This window comes from Chiloscyllium plagiosum, unplaced genomic scaffold (assembly GCF_037043375.1).
Source record: "Chiloscyllium plagiosum isolate Xiang-an unplaced genomic scaffold, Cpla_swu_hap1 HiC_scaffold_17, whole genome shotgun sequence".
Lineage (NCBI taxonomy): Eukaryota > Metazoa > Chordata > Chondrichthyes > Orectolobiformes > Hemiscylliidae > Chiloscyllium > Chiloscyllium plagiosum.
Window position 1 is genome coordinate 73,955,373 of NW_028270155.1, and position 27,837 is coordinate 73,983,209.

The 27,837-nt window shown below is 42.3% G+C and overlaps 1 protein-coding gene across 8 annotated transcripts in view; it reads left to right on the forward strand.

Moving 5' to 3' along the window:
- The window catches only part of st3gal2 (ST3 beta-galactoside alpha-2,3-sialyltransferase 2), a 340,428-nt gene that overhangs the window by 32,418 nt on the left and 280,173 nt on the right, over window positions 1-27,837 (forward strand). For 5 of the 8 annotated variants that reach the window (XM_087996082.1, XM_087996078.1, XM_087996085.1 and 2 more), the window contains exon 2: window positions 7,780-7,872. The exons of 1 other annotated variant lie outside the window; for it this stretch is intronic. The gene's annotated coding sequence lies outside the window, so the exon portion shown is untranslated. Of the gene's footprint in view, window positions 1-7,779; window positions 7,873-18,071; window positions 18,101-27,837 lie in introns of all 8 variants that reach the window. 2 more of the 8 variants (XM_087996080.1, XM_087996083.1) reach the window with 1 other exon arrangement.

The window sequence follows — 27,837 nt, forward strand, 5'->3', positions numbered from 1 at the left end:
TGGCTTGTTAAAGTCACCAGACAGAATTCATAAATTGCAAGCTTGATGAAGAGAAAGAGAGAGATCACATGGGGATCTTAACATAGAACATAGAACCAATACAGCACAGAACAGGCCCTTTGGCCCACGATGTTGTGCCGAACATTTGTCCTAGCTTAAGCACCCATCCATGTACCTATCCAATTGCCACTTAAAGGTCACCAATGATTCTGACTCTGCCGCTCCCACAGGCAGCGCATTCCATGCCCCCACCACTCTCTGGGTAAAGAACCTACCCCTGACATCGCCCCCCCCCCCCCCCCCCCATACCTTCCACCCTTCACCTTAAATTTATGTCCCCTTGTAACACTCTGTTGTACCCGGGGGAAAAGTCTCTGATTGTCTACTCTATCTATTCCCCTGATCATCTTATAAACCTCTATCAAGTCACCCCTCATCCTTCCTTCTCCGTTCCAATTAGAAAAGGCCTAGCACTCTCAACTTATCCTTGTACGACCTATTCTCCATTCCAGGCAACATCCTGGTAAATCTCCTCTGCACCCTCTCCAAAGCCTCCACATCTTTCCTAAAATGAGGCGACCAGAACTGCACACAGTACTCCAAATGTGGCCTTACCAAGGTCCTGTACAGCTGCAACATCACTTCACGACTCTTGAATTCAATCCCTCTGCTAATGAACGCTAATACACCATAGGCCTTCTTACAAGCTCTATCCACCTGAGTGGCAACTTTCAAAGATCTATGAACATAGACCCCCAAGATCCCTCTGCTCCTCCACCTTACTAAGAACCCTACCGTTAACCCTGTATTCCGCATTCTTATTTGTCCTTTCAAAATGGACAACCTCACAGTTGACAGGGTTGAACTCCATCTGACACTCCTCAGCCCAGCTCTGCATCATATCTAAGTAGGGGCGGCACGGTGGCACAGTGGTTAGCACTGCAGCCTCACAGTGCCAGAGACCCGGGTTCAATTCCCACCTCAGGCAATTGACTGTGTGGAGTTTGCACATTATCCCCGTGTCTGCGTGGGTTTCCTCCGGGTGCTCCGGTTTCCTCCCACAGTCCAAAAATGTGCAGATTAGGTGAATTGGCCATATTAAATTGTCCGTAGTATTAGGTGAAGGGGTAAATGTGGGGAATGGGTCTGGGTGGTTTGTGCTTTGGCGGGTCGGTGTGGACTTGTTGGGCTGAAGGGCCTGTTTCCACACTGTAAGTAATCTAATCTAAGTCCCTTTGCAGCCGACAACAGCCCTCCTCACTATCCACAACTCCGCCAATCTTCATATCATCTGCAAATTTACTGACCCACCCTTGGGGTTATCCTTGATCCTACCCGCCAAAGATTTTTCATGCCCTCTCTTAACTCTCCTAATCCCTTTCTTCAACTCCCTCCTGGCTATCCTGTATCCCTCCAATGCTCTGTCTGAACCTTGTTTCCTCAACCTTACGTAAGCCTCCTCCTTCCTCCTTACAAGACATTCAACCTCCCTCGTCAACCAAGGTTCCCTCACACGACCATCTCTTTCCTGCCTGACAGGTACATACATATCAAGGACACGTCGTATCTGTTCCTTGAAAAAGTTCCACATTTCAACGACATCCTTCCCTGACAGCCTATGCTCCCAATTTATGCTCCTCAGATCCTGTCTTGCAGCATCGTATTTACCCTTCCCCCAATTGTAAAACCTGACCTGTTGCACGCACCTATGTCTCTCCATAATCAAGGTGAAAGTCACAGAATTGAGGTCACCATCACCAAAATGCTCACCCACTAACAAGCCCATCACTTGTCCCGGTTCGTTACCAAGTACCAAATCCAATATGGCCTCCCCTCTGGTCGGACAATCTACATAGCTTCCTGAGTTAGAAAAGCTTCCTGGACACACTGCACAAACACCGCCCCGTCCAATCTACTTGATCTAAAGAGCTTCCAAGCAATATTTGGGAAGTTGAAATCGCCCATGACTACTACCCTGTGGCTTCTGCACCTTTCCAAAATCTGCTTCCCAATCTGTTTCTCCACATCTCTGCTGCTATTGGGGGGCCTATAGTAAACACCCAACAAGGTGACTGCTTCTTTCCTTTTTCTGACTTCAACCCATACTACCTCCAAAGGCAGATCCCCTCGAACTGCCTTTCTGCAGCCGTTATACCATTTCTAATTAGCAACGCCACCCCCCCCCCCCCTAATCTTACTGAAACATCTGTAACCAGGAATCTCCAACAAACATTCCTGTCCCTCTTCTATCCACGTTTTATTGATGGCCACAACATCGTAGTCCCAAGTACCGATCCACGCCTTAAGTTCACTCACCTTATTTCTGATACTCCTTGCGTTGAAGTATACACACTTGAGCCCATCTCTGTGTCCGCAAGTATTCCCTGTCAGTGCTACCTTCTCCACAGCCTCCCTACATTCTTGGACATCCTGAAAAACAGCTAACCTACTTGCTGGACTACAAGTCCGGATCCCATCCCCCTGCCAAATTAGTTTAAACCCCCCCCCCCAAAGGGTGCTAGCAAACCTACCTCCCAGGATATTGGTGCCCTTCTGGTTCAGGTGCAACCCGTCCTGCTTGTACAGGTCCCACCATCCCCAGAATGCAGTCCAATTGTCCAAATACCTAAAGCCCTCCCTCCTACACCATCCTTGCAGCCACGTGTTCAACTGCACTCTCTCCCTATTCCTTGCCTCACTGTCACGTGGCACCGGCAACAACCCAGAGATGACGATTCTCCGTCCTAGCTTTTAGCTTCCAGCCTAATTCCCTGAGCTCTTGAATGACCTCCCCACCCCTCTTCCTACCTATGTCATTGGTGCCAATGTGCACCACGACTTCTGGCTGCACACCCACCCCCTTAAGGATTTTGAAGACACGGTCCAAGATGTTTCAGACCCTGGCACCTGGGAGGCAACAAACCATCTGAGAGTCCACAGAACTGCCTGTCTGTCCCTCTAACTATAGAGTCTCCTATAACTAGCGCTCTCCTCCTCTCCCCCTTTCCCTTCTGGGCCTCAGAGCTGGACCTCGTGCCAGAGACCCAGTCACTGCAGCTTACCCCTGCTAGGCCGTCCCTCACAACAGTATCCAAAACGGTATACTTATTGTTGAGGGGAACGACCACAAGGGATCCCTGCACTGCCTGCTTCCTCCCCTTCCCACCTCTAACTGTTACCCAGCTACTTCTGTTCTCTGGCGTAACTATGTCCCTGTAGCTTCTATCTATCACCCTCTCAGCCTCTCGAATAATCCTCAGTTCATCCAACTCCAGCTCCAGTTCCCTAACGCGGTCTGTGAGGAGCTGGAGCTGGCTGCACTTCCTGCAGGTGAAGTCGGCAGGAGCATTGGTGATCACCCCTACCTCAAACATCCTGCAGGAGGAACATTCCACTGCCTGTGCTGCCATAACTCTGCACTTAGTCTCCAAAACAAGAACACTAAGTAGCTTACCTGTTCAGCCGACTGAGTCCTTTTTTTTAGGTTCTTACCTTCCCAGAAGCCTCTGTTGACGACTTCTGGGTTCCCGCTCCTAGTTGTAAAAAAAAAACAGATTGCGAAAGGAAAAACGTTAATTTAAACTGGTCTCCGCTTACCTTCCGTCTCCCCTCTCTGTGCGCCCACTGTAGCACTGAGCCATCTTCTCATTTGCTTGTGATAGCCTCCAGAGAAATTAGGTGCATAAATACACAGCATTACCTGAGTTATCTCACTATCCAGTTACCAGGAATATGTTGTGGTGCTGTGGATTCCTGTTCAAGGCTTTCAGGATTTGATGGTATCTGGACAAATTCTTCAAAATGCAGAGTCCTATTGTCTGAGTGTTTATATGTAATAAGAACAAAAAATCTAGGAGCAGGAGTCGGCAGGAGCCTGCTCTGCCGTTCAGTAAGATGATGGCTAATCTTTTCGTGGACTCAGCTCCACTTACCCGCGCTCTCACCGTATCCCTTAATTCCTTTATTTTTCAAAAATAAACTCTACTTTAGCTTTAAAAGCAATTTACTGAATAGCAACTACTTCCCTGGGCAAGGAATTCCGTAGATTAACAACCCTCTGGGTGAAGAAGTTCCTTCTCAGTTCAGTTTCCTCTAACCTTGAGGCCATGCCCTCTTGTCCTAGTCTCACCTACCAGTGGAAACATCCTATCTATTTCTATTTTATCAATTCTCTTCATAACTTTATATGTTTCCATAAGATTGCCCCTCACTCTTCTGAATTCCAATTAATATAATCCCAATTTACTCAGTCTCTCCTCATAAGCCAATCCCTTCAACTCCGGAATCAACCTAGTGAACCTTCTCTGCACCCCCTCCAGAGCTAATACATCCTTTTCTTAAGTAACGAGACCAAATCTGCACGTAGTACTCCAGGTGTGGCCTCTCCAGCACTTTGTACAGCTGTAATATTACCTCTCTGCTTTTAAACTCAACCCCTTTAGCAATGAAGGACAAAATTCCATTTGCCTTCTTAATTACTTGTTATACCTGCAGACCAACCTTCTGTGATTCATGCACAAGGACACACAGGTTCCTCTGCATAGCAGCATGCTGTAACTTTTTACCATTCAAGTAATATCTATTTTGCTGTTCCTTCTACCAAAATATATGACTTTACGTTTACTCACATTTGTATTCCAACACTTTGCCCAGTCGCTCAATGTGTTTGTGTTCCTCTGCAAAGTTTCACATCCTCTGCACACTTTGCTCTGCCACTCATCTTAGTGTCATTGGCAAATTTTGACACTGTACATGTCGTCCCCAACTCCAAATCATCTATATAAATTGTAAATATTTGTGGGTCCCAACACCTAGCTCTGAGGCAGGGATCTGAGGTCTGTTTCTATCTACTTTGTACCCAGGATGCTTTGCTAATGAGAGAGATGATGACTTCATTCATACTCTTCTCAGGTGAGGCTTTGCAATCAGGTGCTCTCTATTTCAATGGCTTTGGAATGCGGAAAGTGTAATGTTCAGCTAGCTTTGACTATGATTTCAGGTCATTGGAATGTGGTGTCTATATTCTTTTTAGAAATTCAAATACATCTCTAGTACATTTTTATGCATGGCTTGAAAACACTGGCTTTCCTTAATTAGGAGAAAGTGAGGACTGCAGATGCTGGAGAGTCAGAGTCGAAAAGTGTGCCAGTGGAAAAATACACAGTCAATTAGACTACATTATCCAAAGTGACTATTAATTTTGTGCCAAGCTTTTTCAAGATTTTGACAAGCTTTTCCATCATTGAGGTTAAATTAACTGGTCTTTATTTGAACACGTGTGACATTTGCAATTCTCCTCTTCCTGACATCCTGAATCTGAGAAAGACTGGAAAATGGTGGTCAATATCTCTACAATTTCTACTCTCTCTTCTCTTGGTGTCCTTTGGATGCATCTCATTCAGCCTTAGCTTTAAGTACAGAGAGCTTATCCAATACACCACCTAATCAATTTTAAACCCTTTTAAGTATCAGAATTATCTACACTTTGACCATGATCTGCACAGTATCTACTTCCCTGGTAAATATGGATACAAAATATTCTTTTTAATATCTCAGCAATGTCACCTGCATTATGTATAAATCTCCTTTGGGGCCCTCGTTGACCTTACTCTTTCCCCATTATATGCATCTTCCACCTTGAGACCCTCCAACCACACACCATTGCCCTGTGGCTGAACACCTCAACTCCCCCTCCCACTCTGCCAAAGACATGCAAGTCCTGGGCCACCTCCACCGACAAATCAAAGCCACATGACGCCTGGAGGAGGAACAGTACATCTTCCAACTTGGGACCTTCCAACCACACGGGATCAAACTGGATTTCACCAGTTTCCTCATCTTCCCTCCTCCCACCTTGTCCCAGATTCAACCCTCCAACGTGACACCACCCTCTTGAACTGTCCTACTGTCCTTCTTTCCCACCAATCCATTCCACCGTCCGCTCTGACCTATCACTGTTACCCCCCCCCCCTTCATCTACCTATTGCATTCCTAGCTACTTTCCACCCCCGGTCCCCCCCCCCCCCCCCCCCCCCCACCCCCAACCCTACCCACACACCGACCCCCCCCATTTTTTTTCTCAGCACCCTTGGCCATCCCCACATTCCTGACGAAGAGATTATGCTCGAAACATTGACTCTCCTGCTCCTCGGATGCTGCCTGACTGGCTGTGCTTTTCCAGCACCACAATGTTTGACTCTGGCCTCCAACGTCTGCAGTCCTCACTTTCTTCTGTGCCTATGGATTCTTTTAGGTTCCTTTTTATGTTAGCTGCCAATCTCTTGTTAGTGTCACTTGGCTTTATTAGTTTGCTTTCTTACATGGCGTTTTCTCTGAATCTTTGATATTCAGCGCAGTTTTGTTGTCTTCTCCACCTGAAATCTGTCGTAAGCACACTTTTTTTTTCTTCTTAATCTTTAGTTATTTAGGTAGCTCCGAATTTGTTTGTCCTACCTTTTTCCCTTTCTGGGAATATACCTTGTCAGTGCCCAACTGATCTCCATTTTAAAGACACATTGTTGAGATTTTATTTTACATGCCAAACTTCGATTCCAATTTATGTGATCCAGATCTATCCTTATCCCATTAGAGTTGGCTTTTCCTCAGATAGTTATTCTTAGTCTGAACATTCCTTGTTTTTTTTTTCCATACCTACCTAAACCATACAATGGTTACTGTCCTCAAAATGTTTCCTAGTCTCAAGAGCCACATTTAGAAATGCCTGCTTGTTCAAAGCATTGAAAACATAATGTCAAACGGAGAACACCCTGTAAAAGTCTCTTGCCCCTCTCTGTCCTTTACAGTACGACTATCCCATCTAATTTTGGTTCATTAAAATCTCCCATTACAATGTGTAAGTTTGCCACCACTCTGTCCATAAGTCACCAAGTTGCAATTAAATTACAATGTCAAGCAATGTAATTATACCTTTTTGCCCTTTTAGCTCGAGTGAAATAGATTCTGTGCTGTGCCTGACCTGCTTGGGCCATCCAGTTTTTCCAGCACTGCAACGCTCTCCTAAATCAAAACAGCCATCCTTCCAACTTGCTATCCTTTCCTGCCAAGAGGTTGAATGGCCTACTCCTGATCATGATTCATATGTTCTGATAACACAAAGAGATATTGATGAGTTAAGTGAGTGGAAAAGATGTGGCAAATAGAATGGAATGGGGGAAAATGTGATATTTGATCATTTTGGCAGGAGTAATTTTTAAAAAGCATATTATCTCAATGATTAAAGATTGCGGCGTGCAGGGATGTAGAGGGACCTGGGTGTCCTTATGCATGAATCACAGGAGTGATTAGGAAAGTTAATAGAATATTATCATTCTTCACGAGTGAAATTATTGGTCCCCGTATTTAAAGAAGAGTATAAATGCTTTGCACAATGACTAATTTAGACTTTATTGCTTCTCCCTTCCTCTGAATCCATTGAATATTTTAAGATTTCATATTCTAGCCCTAACTCTCTGTCCCAGTATTTTGTGTATCTTTTGGTTTTGAGCGGTGAGAATTTATAGTTTGAATGAAACTCTGCAAAACATTTTGAGGTTTGTCCATTGCACACATAAAGTAAACTTGTTGGAAGTCTTAATTACTGTCAAGTAACATCTTTGGCATTGAAAATTAACTTTTCAAGGAGGAGCCTTATTCCATCAACATTTAGCTATTGTTTTTAGTTACTTTATAATATTAATCTATTAACATTTTAACTGCTATATCCTTTATCTGTGTGTCTCAATCCAAATTTTCAGTGCTTTGTTTACTTTCACTTTCCAGATCTGATTTGATATTGAATTTGATGTTCTAACGGAGACTTCCTGGTTCGGACTGTGCACTACTCATTAATGATACTTCAGTGATTTGATTAAGGTAACATATAATTGTTTGGCATGTTTGCACAGTTCCTAGACAACCTTTGAGGACACTGCACGTTTTTTAGATAGCTGGATGACAGCAGTCTGCCATTCCAAAGCCAATAGATAGTTAGTGCCATTCATTGGCTCCTCAGGACAAAGTTCAGTCCATTTTCTTGTAGATGCTCCAAATCTTTTTATGTTAATTATCTTACTTCAGTAGTGTAGCCAGCTTGATTGAAAAATTAAAATGATGGCAAAATGTGTTTGTCTTCCTAACTTGCTGGTTGCGCATTTTTGATTTGTGTTGATTTGAACATCATAATTATTGGATTTCATTTTGGGATAATAGTTACAATTTATTTGAGCTTGAGCAAATCTTTGGGTCGCTGAGGTCTAACTGTGGGACGTGCGTTATGCTGGCATCACGCTTGACAAGCTAGAGAGATGCCTGTCTCCACTGTCTGTCCAGCCTTTATGTTGTTGAAATGTTCTCCGGTTAAATGTGCTTCCTACAGTTTTCTGGTTTTCTCCTTCAACTCAACTTATCTGGGCATGACATAGCCAGAATCACTCTGTAACCTGTTCTTTCAGCTTTACAGGCCTGTTCACAATATGTACAAATAGTACAACTTGTGAGGGATGTTTTTGTACAAAGCAATGGTTCAGCTTTGAAATTGAGAGGTTCTGTATGCTCATGGTAAAAAGGGACTAAAGTCTTTTTTTTATAAAAATAGCAAGTGATGGCAGGGAAGTGAAGCTATCATTCTGAAGAGCGACATGATTGACATTGTTGGAGTTTTCCACTGCACCACAATAAAGATGAAGGGAAAATTCTTCAAGATAATTGGTAGATTGGCTCAGTAGAGACTTTAATTGTAAAATTAAGGCAGAGACCACTGTCTGTACTAAAGGAAATGGAGAGGAATACTTGAACCTTGAAGATTGTGATTATTAAGGAGCAGGGCAGTGGGCTTCATTTTAGATTGATACAACAAAGGGCTATCACAGACTTGATGGTCTTCATTCTGTCCTGTGAATGTCAATCCAAAGGTTGATTACAATTTTGAACAGTGTGCTTGCACTTTTATCGGGAAGAGAGATAGGTGCTCCTTCACTTTTTATAACATTTTCAGACAATAGGAATTAGTTCTCACTCTACTACACATCCTATAAATGGTTAAGCTCTGTTTTATTCCTTATGTTTAAAGTAGAGCACAAACTGCTTCTTAATATATATCACAAAAGGAATATATTGGGAATAGAAGACCATCTCGTTAGGGTGATTAACACTGTTCTCCACTACAAAGAAGGAAAGTGAAGAAGGCTGTGTTGCCTGGCTGGTGCAAAGGCTCAGGATATCTGCTCAGAGCTGTAGAGGAACATCCAATCGGAGAGAGAAATCCGATTATAATGGCCCATGTGGTACCAATGACATCCAGATAAGGGAGGAGGTTCTGCATACAAGGAGCCAGGCATAAAGTTAAGAAGCAAAATCTCAAAAGGTACTTAACTTTGAATAAATACCTGAGCCACATGAAAATTGTCATAGAGTAGAGAGGGAAGATGAATGCATGGCTCAAAGACTGGTGTGGTAGAAGAGGGTTCTTGCTAAAGAGGCACTGGCACCATCACTGGAGAAGGTAGATGCTGTATCATTAGTATGGTTTACTGTGTGAGGAATTACATAACTAGGAAATTGGAGAGGGTTTTACAGCAAAAGAAAAGGGGCATAGGAATTAAAATTGGGAAAGGATGGTAAATTAAATAGTGGAGGCAAGGTAATAAAATAATCAGGAAAGGGTAGAGAGTAAAAACCTAATAATAAATCAATAGATAAAGTAAAGGTTATAAAGACTGTGAAAGGACAAATTTCAAGGCTGCTCAGTTTTGAATATTTGAAAGAAAGCTGATGAGCGGCTAGTGCAAATTTGAATAAACATGATCTGATGGGTGTTACAGAGATATGGGAGCAGGTTGACCAAGATTGGGACATGAATATTGAAAACTCTGACATTTTCCTGGGAAGGACAGGAAGCGAGAAAAAGGTGGTGGCATGATTCTGTTAGTTCATGATTGTATCAGCACAATGGAGACGTGTGACGGACGTTCAGGAATCCAGGGTGGGGAAACCATTTGGGTTGAGATAAGACATGACAAGGAAGAGTCACACTGTACATGCCTCTTAGTAGTAACCATATGGTAGCATGCAGTATGAAAGAAGAAATAATGTCAGCTTGTTAGAAAAGTATGACAGTAATCTTGGGAGACCTATTCTACATAGCTGCTAGAAAAAAATCAGATGGGCAAAGGTAGTCCAGCTGAGGCATTCATAGAATGTTTTTAGGATGATTTAGAACATCGAACATTACAGCGCAGCACAGGCCCTTAAACCCTCAATGTTGTGCCAACCTGAGAAACCAATCTGAAGCCCATTTACCCTACACTATTCCATTTTCATCCATTTATCCATCCAATGACCATTTAACTGCCCTTAAAGTTGGCGAGTCTACTACTGTTGCAGGCAGGGCATTCCACGCCCCTACTACTCTGAGTAAAGAAACTACCTCTGACATCTATATCTATCACCCATCAATTTAAAGCTATGTCCCCTCATGCTAGCCATCACCATCAAAGGAAAAAGGCTCTCACTGTCCGCCCTATCTAACCTCTGATTATCTTATTTCTCAAGTCACCTCTCAACCTTCTTCTCTCGAACATAAGCAGCCTCAAGTCCCTCAGCCTTTCCTCTTAAGACCTTCTGTCATTCCAAGCAACATCCTAGTAAATCTCCTCAATGCTTTCCAAAGCTTCTACATCCTTCCTGTAATGCGGTGACCAGAACTGTACGCAATACTCCAAATGTGGTCACACCAGAGTTTGGTACAGCTGCAGCATGACCTCCTGGCTCCGAAACTCAATCCCTGTACTAATAAAAGCTAACACAATGTATGCCTTCTTAACAATCCTATCAACTTGGGTGGCAACTTTCAGGGATTGATGTACATGGACACCAAGATTTCTCTGTTCATCTACACTACCAAGGATCTTTGCAATAGCCTAGTACTCTTTATTTCTGTTGCTTCTTCCAAAGTGAATCATCTCACACTTTTTCACATTAAAATACATTTGTAACCTCTCACACCATCTCTGCAGCTTATCTATGTCTCCCTATAACCGACAACATCCTTCGGCACTATCCAAACTCTACCAATCTTAGTGTCATCTGCAAATTTACTAACGCATCCAGGTTATTTATCAAAATGACAAACATCATCGGACCCAAAACAGATCCTTGCGGTACACCGCTAGTAACTGAACTCCAGGTTGAATATTTCCCATCAACCACCACCCTCTGTCTTCTTTCAGCTAGCCAGTTTCTGATCCAAACCGCTAAATCACCCTCAATCATATGCCTTCGTATTTTGTGCAATAGCTTACCATGGGGAACCTGATCAAACACCTTACTGAATTCCATATGCACCACATCAACTACTTTGCCCTCATCCACCTGTTTGGTCACCTTCTCAAAGAACTTTAAGGTTTATGAGGCACAGAACAATGTATTCTGGATAGAGATGATGAAGTGTGGCACTGAACAAAGCACAGCTGGTCAGGCAGCATCTGGGGAGCAAGACAGTCAGTATTTCGGGCTTCGTACAGCACAGTAAGATGGAATTAATTAGAATCCTAGTGAAGGTGGCCTCAGGCAGCAGCAATTATGCCATGTTTGAAAAAAAAAGAGAACTGGGAATTAGGAACAAAATAGAAATTGTTGGAAAAACTCAGCAGGCATGTGTTGCAGCATCTGTGCAGAGAAAACTAAGTTCACATTTTTGGACCAGTGACCCTTCTTCAGAACTGATTGTAACCAGGGAAAAGGTGGTATAGTTGCTGAAGATGGGGTGGGGTGAGGGGCGGAGGAGTAAACAATAGGTGAAGATAGAGCTCAAGAGAGAGAAACACCGTTGGCCAGAAAAAGGAATGGGTAAAGGTCAGCCTGGGAGAATGAATAGCTGCTAATGGAGGCCATTACCTGTAGTGGCTGACAATCATGGAAATTCTTTAGTATGGAAACAGGCCTTTCAGCCTCATAAGTCCATGCTGACCCTTTGAAGAGTAACCCACCCAAACCCATTCCCCTAGCCTATTATCTTATATTTCGCCCTGACTATTGCACCTAACTTACACATCCCTGAACACTATATGGGCAATTTAGCATGGCCAATTCACCTAACCTGCATATCTTTGGATTGTGGGTGGAAACTGGAGCACCTGGAGGAAACCCATGCAGACAGGGGGAGAATGTGCAAACTCCACACAGACAGTTGCCCCAGGCTGGAATCGAACCCAGGCCCCTGGTGCTGTGAGGCAGCAGTGCTTACCACTGAGCCATCAGTGGGTTGGTTGTGGCAGCAGTCCATGTGATGACAGGGGCTGGTGTGTGGGAGTTGGTGGAAGGACATGGAAGGTATTCAGCCCCTAAACTTACTGAACTTGATATTATGTCCTGAGTCTCCAAATAGGAAATGAGATGCTGTTCTTCCAGCTTTACAGGAGCAGCACAGGAAGACCAAGACAGAGATGTTAGCCAGGGAATGTAGTATGTTGAAGTGGCAAGAAACCGGAAGCTCAGGGTAATTTTTGTGGCAAAAAACAAGTATGCTTTTCTCTATTAGTTGCCTAACCACCTGCTGAAGACCCAGTCTTGATGTTATGTCCTTTAGCTGTGCTGCTGCCAAACCGCACCTGGTGGTGGACATTGAAATCACATTGAATATTTTGTGCCTTTACCAGTCTCAGTGCATCCTCTAAGTGTTCTTCAACATGGAGAAGTATTGATTCATCAGCTGAGGAATGGTGATACATAATGATCAACAAGAGGTTTCCTTGCCCATGTTTGACCAGATGCCTTGAGACTTCATGGGGTCCAGAGTCCGTTGAGGACTTCCACGGCAACTCTTCCCCACTGTGCTTGGACCTCTGTTGGGTCTGTCCTGTTGGTGCAACAGGACATACCCCAGGATGGTGATGGTGGTGGCTAGGACTTTAGTCTATGTTTCCATGAGACTAAAACAGCAGTTGAGTGTCAATCACATTGTTGTAACTCTGGAGTCACATGTAGGCCAAACCAGGTGAGGATGGCAGATTTCCTTCCCTAAAGTATATGAATGGACCAGATGGATTTTTTTGACAATCTGCAATGGATTCACAGTCATCAGTAGATTCCTAGTTCGAGATTAGTTTTTATTTTGAATACAAGTTTGCCATGGTGGGATTGAAACCTGAGTCCCCAGAACATTAACTGAATTTCAAGATTAATAGTCTAGCAATAATACCACTATGGCATCACCTCATAATATAAAACCAAGAACTGTGGAAGTTGGAGTTCTGAAACAAACCCAAGCAGAGATTGCTGGAGAAACTCAGCAGGTCTGGCAGCGTCTGGGAAGAGGAAGCAGAGTTAACGTTTCAAGTCCGGCGATGGTTACGTCTCACAGATATAATCTTCAATTTCCTTTTCAAAAATTTATCAGAATTAAATCTGCAGGTTTTCCATGAGTTGCATTTCACTAGTATCTGTTGGATTTCCATGACGTTGTAAATTCGCCGGCATTTCAAACAGACCATCGGGTGCACTTTAACAGACAGTTGTTATATACATGATATTGTAGATGATGAGTACAACCTCTCCTATTCTAACGTGACGCTTGTGTATGCACCTTCCTGAAAGAGTTCAGAAACTGATAAATTCATGTCAACCCTGGCTCATTTACAGGCACTTTGACCTCCTGAGTCAGTGTTCCAGGTTCATGTGCTTCTCCAGGAGCAACAATCAGTGCTGACAATCCAGCAGGCTGAGGTCATGCTGCACTGTCAGAACCACCATCTCTTGGATTTGACATTTAAACAAAGGCCCCATCTATCTTCTAGTGTAAGTGTAAAAGACTCTTTGTCTTAGAACAGGAGAGTTATCCTGTTCAAAAATAATTCCTCCACTCAAGAAAGCAATTTTTCTGGCCATTATTGTATTGTTGTTTGTTGAAAGTTTGCTATGCATGTGTTGGCTGCCACATTTTCAGCAATATTGCAGTGACCACACTTCTTAAGACACTTCATTAACTATCAGGCACTTTCAGGTGTCTGTCTGGTGATGAATAGTGCAACAGAAATACGATTCTTTCTTTTTGAATCCGTGCATACCAAGAAGTGAGATGAGCTATAAGTCAGGTTTCAATACAATCATACATCTTGCATGCCATGTGAGTATTCGAATTATTGCTGACTGTGCCTTATGTCTATTGTAAAGGCATTGCAATAATAGAGAATATCCGATTTCCCCACTTTGAGCACATTGCAGTTGGTCATTTTGCAAATGTTCTTCTCTACTTATGTAAGTTTCTGTGATACATTTGTCAGTCACTCTGAGTTACCCTGCACAGGGACCATTCTTCACACATTAGTACAGATAATAGTTACATGTAGGACACACCTTGCAAGGGAATAGAAGATGAGTTTTTAAGAAAGAAATAGCAACATTTATGGATGATGATTGAGCGAACCAGATCAGCAAAGGTAGTGTTGATAGGGAGTTCAAAGAGTGCATTTGGGGACAATTCTTTTGCAATAGCATGTTCTCGATCAATAATGAGACCTGAGACAGGATTAATTGGTAACTTCATGATAAAGGAACTTTTAGGTAACAGTAATCATAATGTGGTAGAACTTCACATTTAGTTTGAATGGGAGATGCTTAGCTCTAAAACTAGTATTTTAAATCTAAATATAAGGTAACTATAATGGTAAGAAGATAGAAGCTGGCTAAAATGAACTGGAAAACTACCTTAAAAGGTAGACTTTTAAGGAGACATTTAATAATAAGAAAGATTTAAGAAAGATAAGGGGGCATTTTTTATGCAGAGAGCGGTTCGTGTGTGGAAGGAACTGCCAGAGTAAGTGGTGGATATGGGTACAGATACATCATTTAAAAGATGTTTAGATATGTACATGCTTAAGAAATGTTTGGAGGGATAGGGGCCAAAAGCAGGCAGGAGAGATGAGTTTAGTTTGGCATTATAGTCAGTATGGACTTTTTGGACACAAAAGTTTGTTTCCATGTTGTATGATTCTATAACTCTTCCACAAAGATTTATCACGGTGAGAAAGACATTTTTAGAACGGTGCATAATCAGTGGCTGAAAATGCAAATTAAGAATCGTGTCAAATTGAAAAAACACAGACAATTCTGCGAATAAAGAGACAAAGAACAAAGAAAAATTGCAGCACAGGAACAGGCCCTTCGGCCCTCCAAGCCTGCACCGACCCAGATCCTCTATCTAAACCTGTTGCCGATTTTCAAAGGATCTGTATCCTTCTGCTTCCTGCCCATTCATGTATCTGTCTAGATACATCTTAAATGACGCTATCATGCCGGCCTCTACCACCTCCGCTGGCAACATGTTCCAGGCACCCATCACCCACTGCGTTAAGAACTTTCCATGCATATCTCCCCTAAACTTCTCTGCTCTCACTTTGAACTCGTGACCCCTAGTAATTGAGCCCCCCCCACACTGGGGGAAAACGTTTCTTGCTATCCACCCTTCTATACCTCTTATGATTTTGTAGACCTCAATTGGGTCCCCCTCGACCTCCGTCTTTCTAATGAATAAAATCCTAATCTACTCAACCTCTCCTCATAGCTAGCGCCCTCCATACCAGGCAACATCCTGGTGAACCTCCTCTGCACCCTGTTCAAAGCATCCACATCCATTTGGTAATGTGGCGACCAGAACTGTACACAGTATTCCAAATGTGGCTGAACCAAAGTCTTATACAACTGTAACATACCCTGCCAACTCTTGTACCCAGTACCCCGTCCAGTGAAGGAAAGCATGCCATATGCCACCTTGACCACACTATTGACCTGTGTTGTCACCTTTCAGGGTACAATGGACTTGAACACCCAGATGTCTGTACATCAATATTCCCCAGGACTTTTCCATTACTGTATAGTTTGCTCTTGAATTGGAATTTCCAAAATGCATCACCTCTCGTTTGCGCGGATTGAACCATCTGCCATTTCTCTGTCCAACTCTCTAATCTGTCTATATTCTGCTGTATTCTCTGACAGTCCCCTTCACTATCTGCTACTCCACCAATCTTAGTGTTATCTGCAAACCTGCTGATCAGACCACCTATACCTTCCTCCAGATCCTTTATGTATATCACAAACAACAATGGTCCCAGCACAGATCCCTGTGGAACACCACTGGTCACAGTTCTCCATTTTGAGAAACTCCATTCCACTACTATTGTCTGTCTCCTGTTGCCCAGCCAGTTCTTTATCCACTAGCTAGAACACTCTGGACCCCATGAGACTTCACTTTCTCCATCAGCCTACCATGGGGAACCTTATCAAATGCCTTACTGAAACTTATATATATGACATCTACCGTCCTTCCCTCATCAATCAACTTTGTCACTTTCTCAAAGAATTCTATTAAGTTGGTAAGACACGACCTTCCCTGCTCAAAACAATGTTGTCTGTTACTGATATTCCCATTTTCTTCCAAACGAGAATAGATTCTATGCCTCAGTATCTACTCCAGCAGCTTCCCTACCACTGACATCAGGCTCACCGGTCTATAATTACTGATTATTCCTGATACCCTTCTTAAACAAGGGGACAACATTAGCAGTTCTCCAGTCCTCCGGGACCTCACCCATGTTCAAGGATGCTGCAAAGATATCTGTTAAGGCCCCAGCTATTTCCTCTCTCGCTTCCCTTAAGTAACCTGGGATAGATCCCATCGGACCTGGGGACTTGTCCATCTTAATGCCTTTTAGGATACCCAACATTTCCTCCCTCCTTATGCTAACTTGACCTAGAGTAATCAAACAGCTATCCCTAACTTCAACATCCATCATGTCCCTCTCCTCAGTGAACACTGATGCAAAGTACTCGTTAAGAATCTCACCCATTTTCTCTGACTCCACGCATAACTTTCTTCCTTTATCCTTGAGTGAGCCAACCCTTTCTCTAGTTATCCTGCTCCTTCTGTATGAATAAAAGGCTTTGGGATTTTCCTTAACCCTGTTTGCTAAATGGGTGAGATTCTTAACGAGTACTTAACTTTGTATTCCAGCTTCATTCAATAAATTTAAATTCCGTGAGCTGTTGTGGTGGGATTGGAATCCGTGTCTCCAGGCCTTCTGGATTATTTGTCCAGTGTTGTGGTTAGTCAGTTTCTAACACCTCTCCCTGTTTAACTAACAGTGCAATGTCAATAGTTTTCTTGCCCTCCAGTGCAATGTAGTCATAGAGGATTAGAAAATTATGTCAGAGCCTCCATGATTTACTATGAGTAAATCCTACAGTTTAAAGCCTAGGCAGTAGTGCGCAATGAAAATTGAGGGTGAGTGAGAAGCAGGAGGAACTGGAGGAGCGCAAGTGAAGGTTATGGAGAAAGGAAGGGGTGAGGCCATGGAAGGGGGGGAAAAACTGAGTATTTTTAAAATTTAGCACTTAACGGACTTGGAGCCAATGTAGGACAGCATAATGGATGAGCAGAGCCTGTTGTGTGATAGAATACAAGAAGCAGGATTTGAATGCGATCAAATTTAAATAAAGTTCAAAGTTCAGTGTCAGACCGAAGGATTAGTTATAATTGAATTGTCATCAAGTGACATCACTGTAAAACGTTTTTTCCTTCCAGAAACATCTGTTCCTAATTGTGGGAAATCGTTCTTGAAATATTTCTTGGAGGCCCTGTGTCATTTATAAGAGAGAGTGGAGCAGTGTGAAGACAAACTGTATTATCCTATCTTTGCCAAACTTTTGTTCTTGCTGGCAAAGGGCGGTACAGTAAGAAGTGAAAATATTGTGGTCGATCTAATTAGGATGTCTGGTTTAATGTATACAAATTCCATAACATACGTCCATCCAGCAAACTTCCATCTATAGCTTGCTGTACAAATTTAAATACAGGAACCACTAGTAAAAGAACAAAAAAAAGAACATGTTGCAAAGTTTTTTGTGGGCTCAATCAAATTGTTAAACTGCTTGACTTGCATTTGAGATTTATTGGATAATCACAACATTCTTTCACTGTGTATCAGACAAATATTAACTCCTTTGTCTCTTAGTGTGCAACAAACATGTTGTGTCATTTTTCTCTAATGTCAGTTGCTTTGTCTCTTTTCCTCCTTTCAAAGGGCTGTTATTTGAAGTTCCCTTCTCATCCGTAAGTATGACATTCCACAGCTCTGTCTCGAGACATCCAACTAACTTATTTCTACAGCCATTTTTGTGCATCAACTGTCTTTTAAAACGTGTATACTGGAACTGCAAGTTAGAAATGTCCCCTGTACTTTGATGTGCTGTAATGTGTTTGTAATACTATGGCCAACTCCATGTGCATGTCTGGAAGCAGCATCGCATTGAGCTGAAGGTGAAACTCAAACATTATCAGACCATTGTTTACCAGACTTCTTATGTGACACAGATCTAGATCTGCTATAAGTGACACATCAACTTTCAACTACTTTAGTCAAAGACTCCTAAGATGAATCATCATGATGCAGTGGCAGGTCAAAATCTCAAACAAGGAGATTCTTCATGCTGAGCTCAACAGCATGGAGGTTGCCTGTTCGATCAAGAGAGATCCCACAAGATAATGAAATCGTTTACAACTTGGATACAGACTCGAACGATGACGAGCCTACCACAAATCTCTAAGTGTGTCAGTCACTTTGGCGCTAGCCATTTCTGTTTCCAACTTACACTTTTGTTTTTTTTTCCAAAACTTCACTATTAGCAATGTCTATATTGAACTGGTGCTACACTAGTACTGCCAGCTCCTGATGCTTGAATCTGGCATAGCAGGTGGCAACAATAGTGTAGCCTTGCCTGCTAAAGCTGATGGCCAGGAAGATCCAATAAACATAGTCTTCCACGCACTCCCCAGCTACTTTTCAGCCCTGCCTCCTCCCTTCCACTCCACCTCCTGCCTCACTGGTTTCTCTACCTCCCAAACCCCATCTCATCCCATGTCCAGATCTTAAACTCTCCTCTCCACTTCCTTGACCTGACCATATCTGTCCATCTTCCTTCCCACCCATCTGGTCCACTCTTCCCACTGACCTATCGCAATAACCCACAACCTGCATCCAGCTATCACTACCACAACTACCTTGCCCCCCATTCCTGCCCCTTCCCTCTATTTATTTCTGAGCTCCCCCCCTCACTCCTCCAGCTTGATGAAGTGTCTCAACCTGAAACGTCGACTTTTCCGCCACCTGATGCTGCATGGTTTTTCTGTGTTCTTCCAGCCTCCTGTTTGTCTACTTTGGATTCCAACATCTGCAGGATTTTTTTGTCTCTAATAGAATCTTCCAGCATCTTGACCTTGAGAAGCCAGCATGCAGTCCTAAACATCACCAATTATTTTGATGATGTTGCCTACAGGCAATGCATTCTCCTCAATGTAACACATTTAAAAATAGCTCAATCAGTATGTAAACCAGTGTAAAACTTGCAGCCCTTTCAGTTCACAGAATCACATCATTTTTATACTGCAGAAGGAAATCATTCAGCCCTGCACTGGTTCTCTAAATGAGCATTGTGAATCTGCCTTTTCCTCAGAGCCCTGAATATTGTTTCTGTTTAAATAATCATCTAATTCCCTCTTAAATGCCTCAATTGAACATGCTTCCAAAAGACTTCCAGGATTCTGTTCAGACTCTCGCGACACATAATGTGAAAATGTTTTTTTGCTCTCATGACATTTGTTGCTTTTGCAAATTACCCCTCATTCTCAAATTTTTTTGAGTGGTAACTAGTTCTCTCTATCTATCTACTTTGACAAACCCCCTCATGATTTTGAAAATTTCTATGAAATCTCCTCCTAGCCTTCTGTCCAAGGAAAACATTCTCACTTGACCAATCTATCTTCATAACTGGTAGTGTCATCTTTCAAATAATTCTCATTGCGTCTTATGCACACTGTCTGAAGCGTTTACAGCCTTCAGTTATGTTTAATATTAAACAGCCTCTGTAGTGCAAAAAAACTTTATAAATGTACAGTCTCATTCTATCAAAAATCCTTTAAAAATTGCAGGTGTTTAATAATTTTTCGAACATGGTTTTCCTTTATAATTGTTTTCCTTCAAATCACTAGTTTGTCCCAGTTTACCCTATTTTCCGTGACTTAAATAAATTTCTTATGTGGACTTCTGATATTCCTACTTTGCTATCTGAGAATGCTTCAATCCGATCATCTGATTTAGCCTGTTTGCTGCCTGCCCTGTGCTGAATGTCACAGATACCTCGATAGATGGTACCAAATTGAAGTTGGCAATATAACACCATAAGATTGTAGGAGCAGAAATTAGGCCATTCAGCCCATTTGAGTCTGCTGTGACATTCAATCATGGCTGCATAAGTTTCTCAACCCCATTCTCCCCATAACCCTTGATCCCCTTGATACTCAAGCATCTATCTATCTTAGTCTTAAATATACTCAATGACCTGGCCTCCACAGCTTTCTGTGGCAACGAATTCCATAGATTCACCACTCTCAGGCTGAAGAAGTTTCTCCTTATCTCCGTTCTAAAACACCTTCACTTTACTTAAAGCTGTGCCCTTAGGTCCTAATCTCTCCTATCAATGGAAACATCTTCCCAACATCATTTCTGTCCAGGCCATTCAGTATTCTGTATGTTTGAACTAGATCCCCCCCTCATCCTTCTGAGTATAGATCTAGAGTCCTCAAATGTTCCTCATTGTTAAGCTTTTCATTCCTGGGACTGTTCGTGTGAACCTCCTCTGAACATGCTCCACGGCCAGGACATCCTCCCTGACATCTGGGCCCAAAACTGCTTACAATACTCCAAATGTGGTCTGACTAGAGCCTCATAGAGCCTCAGAGGTACATCCCTGCTTTTATATTCAAGTCCTTTCAAAATAAATGCCATCATTGCATTTGCCTTCCTAACTATTGACTTAACCTGCAAGTTTATCTTGAGAGAACCCTGCACCAGAACTCCCAAGTCTCTTTGTGCTTCAGACTTCTAAATGGGGAGAAAATTCAGAAAATAGTCCATGCCTCTATTCTTCCTACCAAAGTGCATGATCTCACACTTCCCCATATTGTTCTCCATCTACCACTTCTTTGCCCACTCCCTGAACCTGTCGAAATCCTTCTGCAGCCTCTCTGCCTCCTCAATGCTACCTGTCCCTCTACCTATCTTTGTAATGTCTGCAACCTTAGACAGAATGCCCTCTGTCCTTTCATCTGGATCGTTAATGTATAAAGCGAAAAGTTGTGGAACACCACTTGTCACTAGCTGCCATCCTGAGAGGAATCTTTTATCCCCAATTTCTGCTTTTTTTGCCAGACAGCCAAGCTTCTATCCATGCTAGCATCTTGCCTCTGACACCATGGGCCCTTCTCTTACTCAGTAGCCTCCTGTGCGGCACCTTGTCAAAGGCCTCCTGGAAGTCCAAATAGAAACATCCATTGGCTTTCCTTGGTCTAACCTGCTTGTTACTTCATCGAAGAATTCTAGCAGATTTGTCAGACATGACCTTCCCTTCATGAAACCACGCTAACTTTGCCCTATTTTACCATACAATTCCAAGTATTCAGAAATCTCACCCTTCAACAATGGACTCCAGGATATAGAGGGCTCTGCTTTTGGACTAAATCTATGCCGCAGTTGTTTTTCAAAGTCAGCTGCAAACATTATTCTCCTGCTAACTGCAAAATTCAAACCATTTATTTTGTTTTTGGTGGCTTAAACTCAGCTATAACCTCTGATCAGGAAATGTATCTTTTCTCTCGCTGTTGAAAATCTTAAGCTTTGCATCCAATAGAATCTACTAAGCTCTTGATACCCAATTCAGATAAAGTGAAATATATTGATGGTAGTGAATTAGATTGAAATCGGTTTTACTGCATGAAATGCACCATTTGGCCCAATATGTCTTTGTGCCAGTGTTTATGCTTCTCACAAGCTTCTTTCCACTTATCTCATCCAACCAATATATTCTTCTGTTCTTGTCTTCTTCTGTTTATCTAGCCCCTTCCCTATTGAATGCATCTCTGCTTTTGACTCACCACAACTATGTGATAGTGACTTCCATGTTTTCACCACTCTTTGGAGAAAGACATTTCTCCTGTATTCCTCATTGAATTTATTATTAACTAACTAAAAAAATCATAGCCCCTAGCTTCGAACTCATTCTCTAATGGATTTATCACCTCTCTATGCCTATTGATACACTTCATAATTTTAATTGTGGAGGCCAATTAGCCCATTTGGCTAGCTGCTTATTGCACAATTCAGAAAAGAATCAACGGTATCCATTTAATTCACATTCCGGTTGAGGTAGATTTGGGAACTGCCTCCTTACTGTGTCCCTGCCGTTGACAAAACTGCTAACAAAATAATTCAGAATGAAACATCAGCAGTGAGCTAAGGACCTGAGTGTAGATAGAGCACACATCAACGAATAATTTAATTAAGGTCTTAGTCTTTTCCGAAGAAAACGGTCATGAACAATTCAGTCTTTTACACTAAATTATTCACCTGCTTTAAATGCTTCTAATCTGCCCGTTAGATTTAGAGTGAATCATATTCACTGTTTGATGTTTCATTTTCGGTCCACTTCATTTATACCCTTCTGCACAAAGAAGTGCTCTTGTGAGTTAACCTTCAGCCTCTGTGAACAGATGTTTGATCTGTAAATGCAGAGTATCTGGTCAAAGTTATTTGGCTATCCTTCGATTGTCCGTTCTTCGGTTTGCAAAAGAATAATCGTTCTGTTGGATCATAGGCTTGGGTTGTTATTCATGAATTTTGTTTATTAAAAATCAAATGACTGGCTTGGAAAGGTTATAACATTTAGTTCATTGGCAACTATCATACAATGGTCAAAAGGAAGCCACTCAGCTTTATGGGTCTGTGCTAGCTGTGTGTGCCTCCCCATGTCTCCTTCCCCTACTCTTTCCCAACACACTCACTTCATAAAATAAGAAAAGGCACAACTATTCACCAACTTCCTCAATAACATTCAATCTCTAGCCCAGTATCCGTAATGAAAATCTTCCATATTGTATGAAGTTGAATCTATTTCCCCAAAGCTTTCATGTATTCGTGGATCAAAAGGAATTGCACTCGAGCTGCATATGTATTTGCCAGTCTCCACAAAGCACCGTTCTGAGAATCAAAATTCGACAATTCTCTATCATTTTTAGTGGCATTTATTCAATTTAAGTCCCTACTGAAGGTGAAATAGCATTTTGTGAGCTACAGAGTGGATGATAAAAGCAAATCTATTTTAAAATCTTACGCTTAATCATATTATAGAATCCCCACAGTGTGGAAACAGGCCATTCAGACTAATAAATCCACACCAAATTTTAGAACATCCCACCCAGACTCTCCACAGCCCCAATATCCCCACATTTCCTGTGGCTAATCCACCTAATTTACACATCCCTGGACACTGTGGGCATAGCCAATCCACCTAACCTGCACATATTTGGACTGTGGAAGGAAACAGGAGTGTCCAGAGAAAACCCATGCAGATATGGGGAGAATGTGCAAACTCCACACGGACAGTTGCCTAAGACTGGAATTGAACCTCGGTCCCTGGTGCTGTGAAGCAGCAGTGCTAACCATTGAGTTGCCATACTTCAATTGAATATTAACAGATAGAACAATCAAACCTTAGTCAGAAGGCTGCCTTGTCTCTGTAAACAAGCTTACAAACAAAGACAATTTCCTGATCTGAATGAGCTTTGAAAGCAGGGATGCTTGCTGCATACTGATGCATTATCTCAGTTGGTTTATGTAATCTATGTAAAGTGACTTAATGTCATTGCAGTAAGACTAAAGCGACTACCAAATAGATGAATATGGAACAATGAGACGTATCACCAATCATTAAGACTGAAATCCTCCTTTTTGGTTTCCCAAATGGTTCATTGAGTAAATGTATTGAGCAGTGTGGAATGAATCACACATTTATCTTAACTATTTGATGCTTTTTAACGTCTGTAAATGTGGGCAAATTAACCCGACATGCTGCACTTGAATGTGTTGATTAGAAAATGCAATCTTCACAGATTGGGAAATTGAGTGCAATTACTGTTTGAGTTTACTATCTATTCTTGACTTGTCACACTAGCAGCTAGCTGCCTCAGACCAGCTAATAATCATTTAAGAAGATATATTGTTTGTAAAACAAAAAGATGTTTGGCCTGCTATAAGATTGGATTTGATTAGATTCTCCTACAGTGTGGAAACCGGCCCTTCGGCCCAACAAGTCCACACCAGCCCTCTGAACAGTAACCCACGCAGACCCATTTCCCTTTGACAAATGCACCTAACACTATGGGCAATTTAGCATCGTCAATTCACCTGACCTGAACATCTTTGCACTGTGGGAGGAAATCGGACCACTCTGAGGAAACCCATGCAGACACTGGGAGAATGTGCAAACTCCACACAGACAGTCACCTGAGGCGGGAATTGAACTTGGGTCCCTGGCGCTGTGAGGCAGCAGTGCTAACCTTTGAGCTACAATGTCGCCTATTATTCTCCATCTTTAAAATATTATTATTATTATAATACTTGTTTGACTCTTGCCGTCCTTTTTTGCTTTTGTCATAGCATGTGAGCTTTTAGTCTGCTTGATGCAATTAAGTGTAGAAGGTGTAACGCCCTGCCCGTTTACTTCTTCCCTCCTCCCTATCAAGGGCCCAGGTATACCTTCCTGGTGGAGCCTGGAAGCTAAAGATAGTTGACATGTTCATAGTGACTCTTAGCAAAATTTTATAGATGCACCAGAAAAAGCAGTCTATCCAGATGCATCACAGTTTGGTATGGCAACTGCTCTGCCAAGATTTGAAAAAATTAGAGTTGTGATCACATCCCAGTCCATCACAGAAACCAGCCTTTCTTTCATTGATTCTGTCTAGATTTCCCACTGACCTAAAAGCAGTCAAGATTAGAGCGGTGCTGGAAAAGCACAGCAGGTCAGGCAGCATCCGAGGAGCAGGAAAATCAATGTTTCGGGGAGGAGTCCTTCATCAGGTACCGCAACCGACTGATGAAAAGCAGCCAACCTCATCAATGACTCCTCCCAACCCCTGGTTATACTCTTTTCCACCCTCTTCCATCGGGCAGAAGATACAAAAGTTTGAAAACGTGGCAACAGATTTAAAAACAGAAGCTGAAAGAACCGCAGATGCTGTAAATAAGAAATAAAAACAGAAACTGCTGGAAAGGTTCAGCAGGTCTGGCAGTATCTATGAAGAGAAATCAGAGTTAATATTTTGGGTTCACTGACCCTTCCTCAGAATGGCGTCACCAGATCCCAAACATTAACTCTCATTTTCCTTCACAGGTGCTGCCAGACCTGCTGAGCTTTTCCAGATTTGAAAACAGCTTCTTCCCCACTGTTAACAGACTTATGAGCAAACCCTTCACTTATTAGAATTGATCTTTCTCTGCAGCTATAAAACTATATTCTGCATCTGTTCTATTACCCTGATGTACTTCGGTAAGATATGAGTTGAAAAGTGTGTTGCTGGAAAAGCACAGCAGGTCGGGCAGCATCCAAGGAGCAGGAGAGTCGACGTTTCGGGCATAAGTCCTTGAAGAAGGTATGATTTGTCTGGTTAGCTCACAAAACAATACTTTTCACTGTATCTCAGTGCATATGACAATAATAAGTCAAGTCAAATCAAAAAGCACTGCAATTTACCTGCACTTCATTTAACCTAGGAGAAAGTGAGGACTGCAGATACTAGAGACCAGAGTTGAATAATGTGGTGCTGGAAAAGCACAGCAGGCCTGGCAGCATCCGAGGAGCAGGAGAATCGACGTTTCAGGCATTCCTGAAGAAGGGCTTATGCCCGAAACGTCAATTCTCCTGCTCCTCGGATGCTGCCTGGCCTACTTCACTTAATCTAGTCCACTATATTTGCTGCTCACCATGTGGACTCCTGTACATTTGGGAGATGAAGCGCAGACTGGGTGGCCACTTTGCAGAACACCTACATTCTATCCACAAAAATGACCCCGAGCTTCTGGTTGCCTGCCACTTCAACACACGACTGTGTCCTCTGACCAACATCTCTGTCTTGGGCTGGCTACAATGCTCCAGCGAAGCTCAATGCAAGCTAGAAGAATAACACCTCATTTTCAGCTTGGGAACCCTGCAACCTACTTGACTCACATTGAGTTCAATCATTTTAGGGCTTGACCACCACCTCCCATGCCCTTATCCCAACCCCCACATACTAGGCCTTGTTATCATATGGGTTGCTATCACAAACAATCCATTATCAGCCACTAACAATCCCCATTAGTAGCTTTTCATTATGCCAGGTTGACCTTTACTCATTCCTTTGTCTGCCCAACTATTTTTCTCTCTCTCTGGGATCCAACTCCACCTATTGTTTATGCTTTCCTCTTCCCCACACCCATTCTCTAACATCAACACCAACCCATTCCTTGCTGCAATCAGTTCTCAAGAAGGGACACTGTACCCGAAATGTTAACTCTGCTTTCTTTCCACATGTTATGCCAGAGCTGCTGAGTTTTTCTAGCAGTTGTTCCAGTATCCACACTTCTCTGGTCTTTTGCAGCAATTAATTAGTTAATTTCTTGCTTGATACCAGGCTGAGAATCCTGTTCTGAATATAGAAATGCTAGAAACTTTGAGCAGGTCTGGCTGCAGTCTGTGGATAGCGAAAAAGTGTTAACTTTTCAGGTGCTGCCAGAACTGCTAAGTATAACTTCATTTTCTATATTTTATTTCTGATTCCCAGCATCTACAATAGAATCATACAATGGTTACAAAACAGAAGGAGGCTATTCAGCTTGTTTTCTTGATGTGGCAACAACACTGCATGTCCTAGTACCCCGCACTTTACCTATAGCCCTGCAATTAGTTTCCCTTCAAGATCTCATCCAAGTCCTCATGAAGAAATATCTCATTTTCAGGCTGTGCATGCTAGCTCCCAACCATTCACTAGAAAGGAAAGTTTTTCCTCGCCTTAACATTTGCCCTTTTAAGGACTGGGTCTGTTTCCGTGCTGTATGCCTCTATAACAAATAGGATGGAAACACTATATGGTCAATCATGAATAATTTGATTTTGGCTTCAACTCTACTCCCATATCCCTGGATTCCTCAAAAGACCAAAGATTGCAATCTTTTAAGTATTTTTGTTGGTTCACCCACAACTCTCTAGGGTGGAGAACACTCAACAATACACAACACTTTGAGTGAAGAAGTTTCTAAGACTTAAACGATTGACCCCTTATCCTGAAACCATATCCCTGGCCTCGGCGTGGACTTGACTCCTGGCCTCGAAGAGAAGCCTGGCACGATCTGATTTGGAAGGATTGTTATTCTGAACTCTTATTTCACTATTTTTAAAATTTATAGCAAGGCTTTGTTATTTCTTTTCTATGTTTATTCCCGAAGACTTTATATTTAAGAATCTGAACCTACGTATCTTTGTATCTAAGATGAGGCCGTTAATGGCAACTTGTAAACTTTTCACTGCACTCATGTGAGTACATGTGACTATAAAGCTAATTCTTGTATTCTTGGAAATTCTTATTCTAGATTCTACAGCCAGGGAAAACAATGTCTCTGCATCTACTATGTAAAACACCTTCATAATCTTTGCATGTTTCAATAAGACCGTACATTATTCTAAGGTCCAGAGAAGAAAGAACCAGTTCATTAAGTGCCTCATGAAAGGATATTCCTCACATCCCAGGGACCAATCTAGTGAACCTTTGCTGTACTTTACTCAATGCACATATAGTCTTCCTTAAATATGGAAACTAAAACTGCACTCAGTCTTCAAGGTTTAGTCTGCTCAATTGTAAAGAGATTTCTTAAGTCTTGTACTCTTGTCCCCTTGCCCTTTGCTTATCTGCATGCTAGTTTT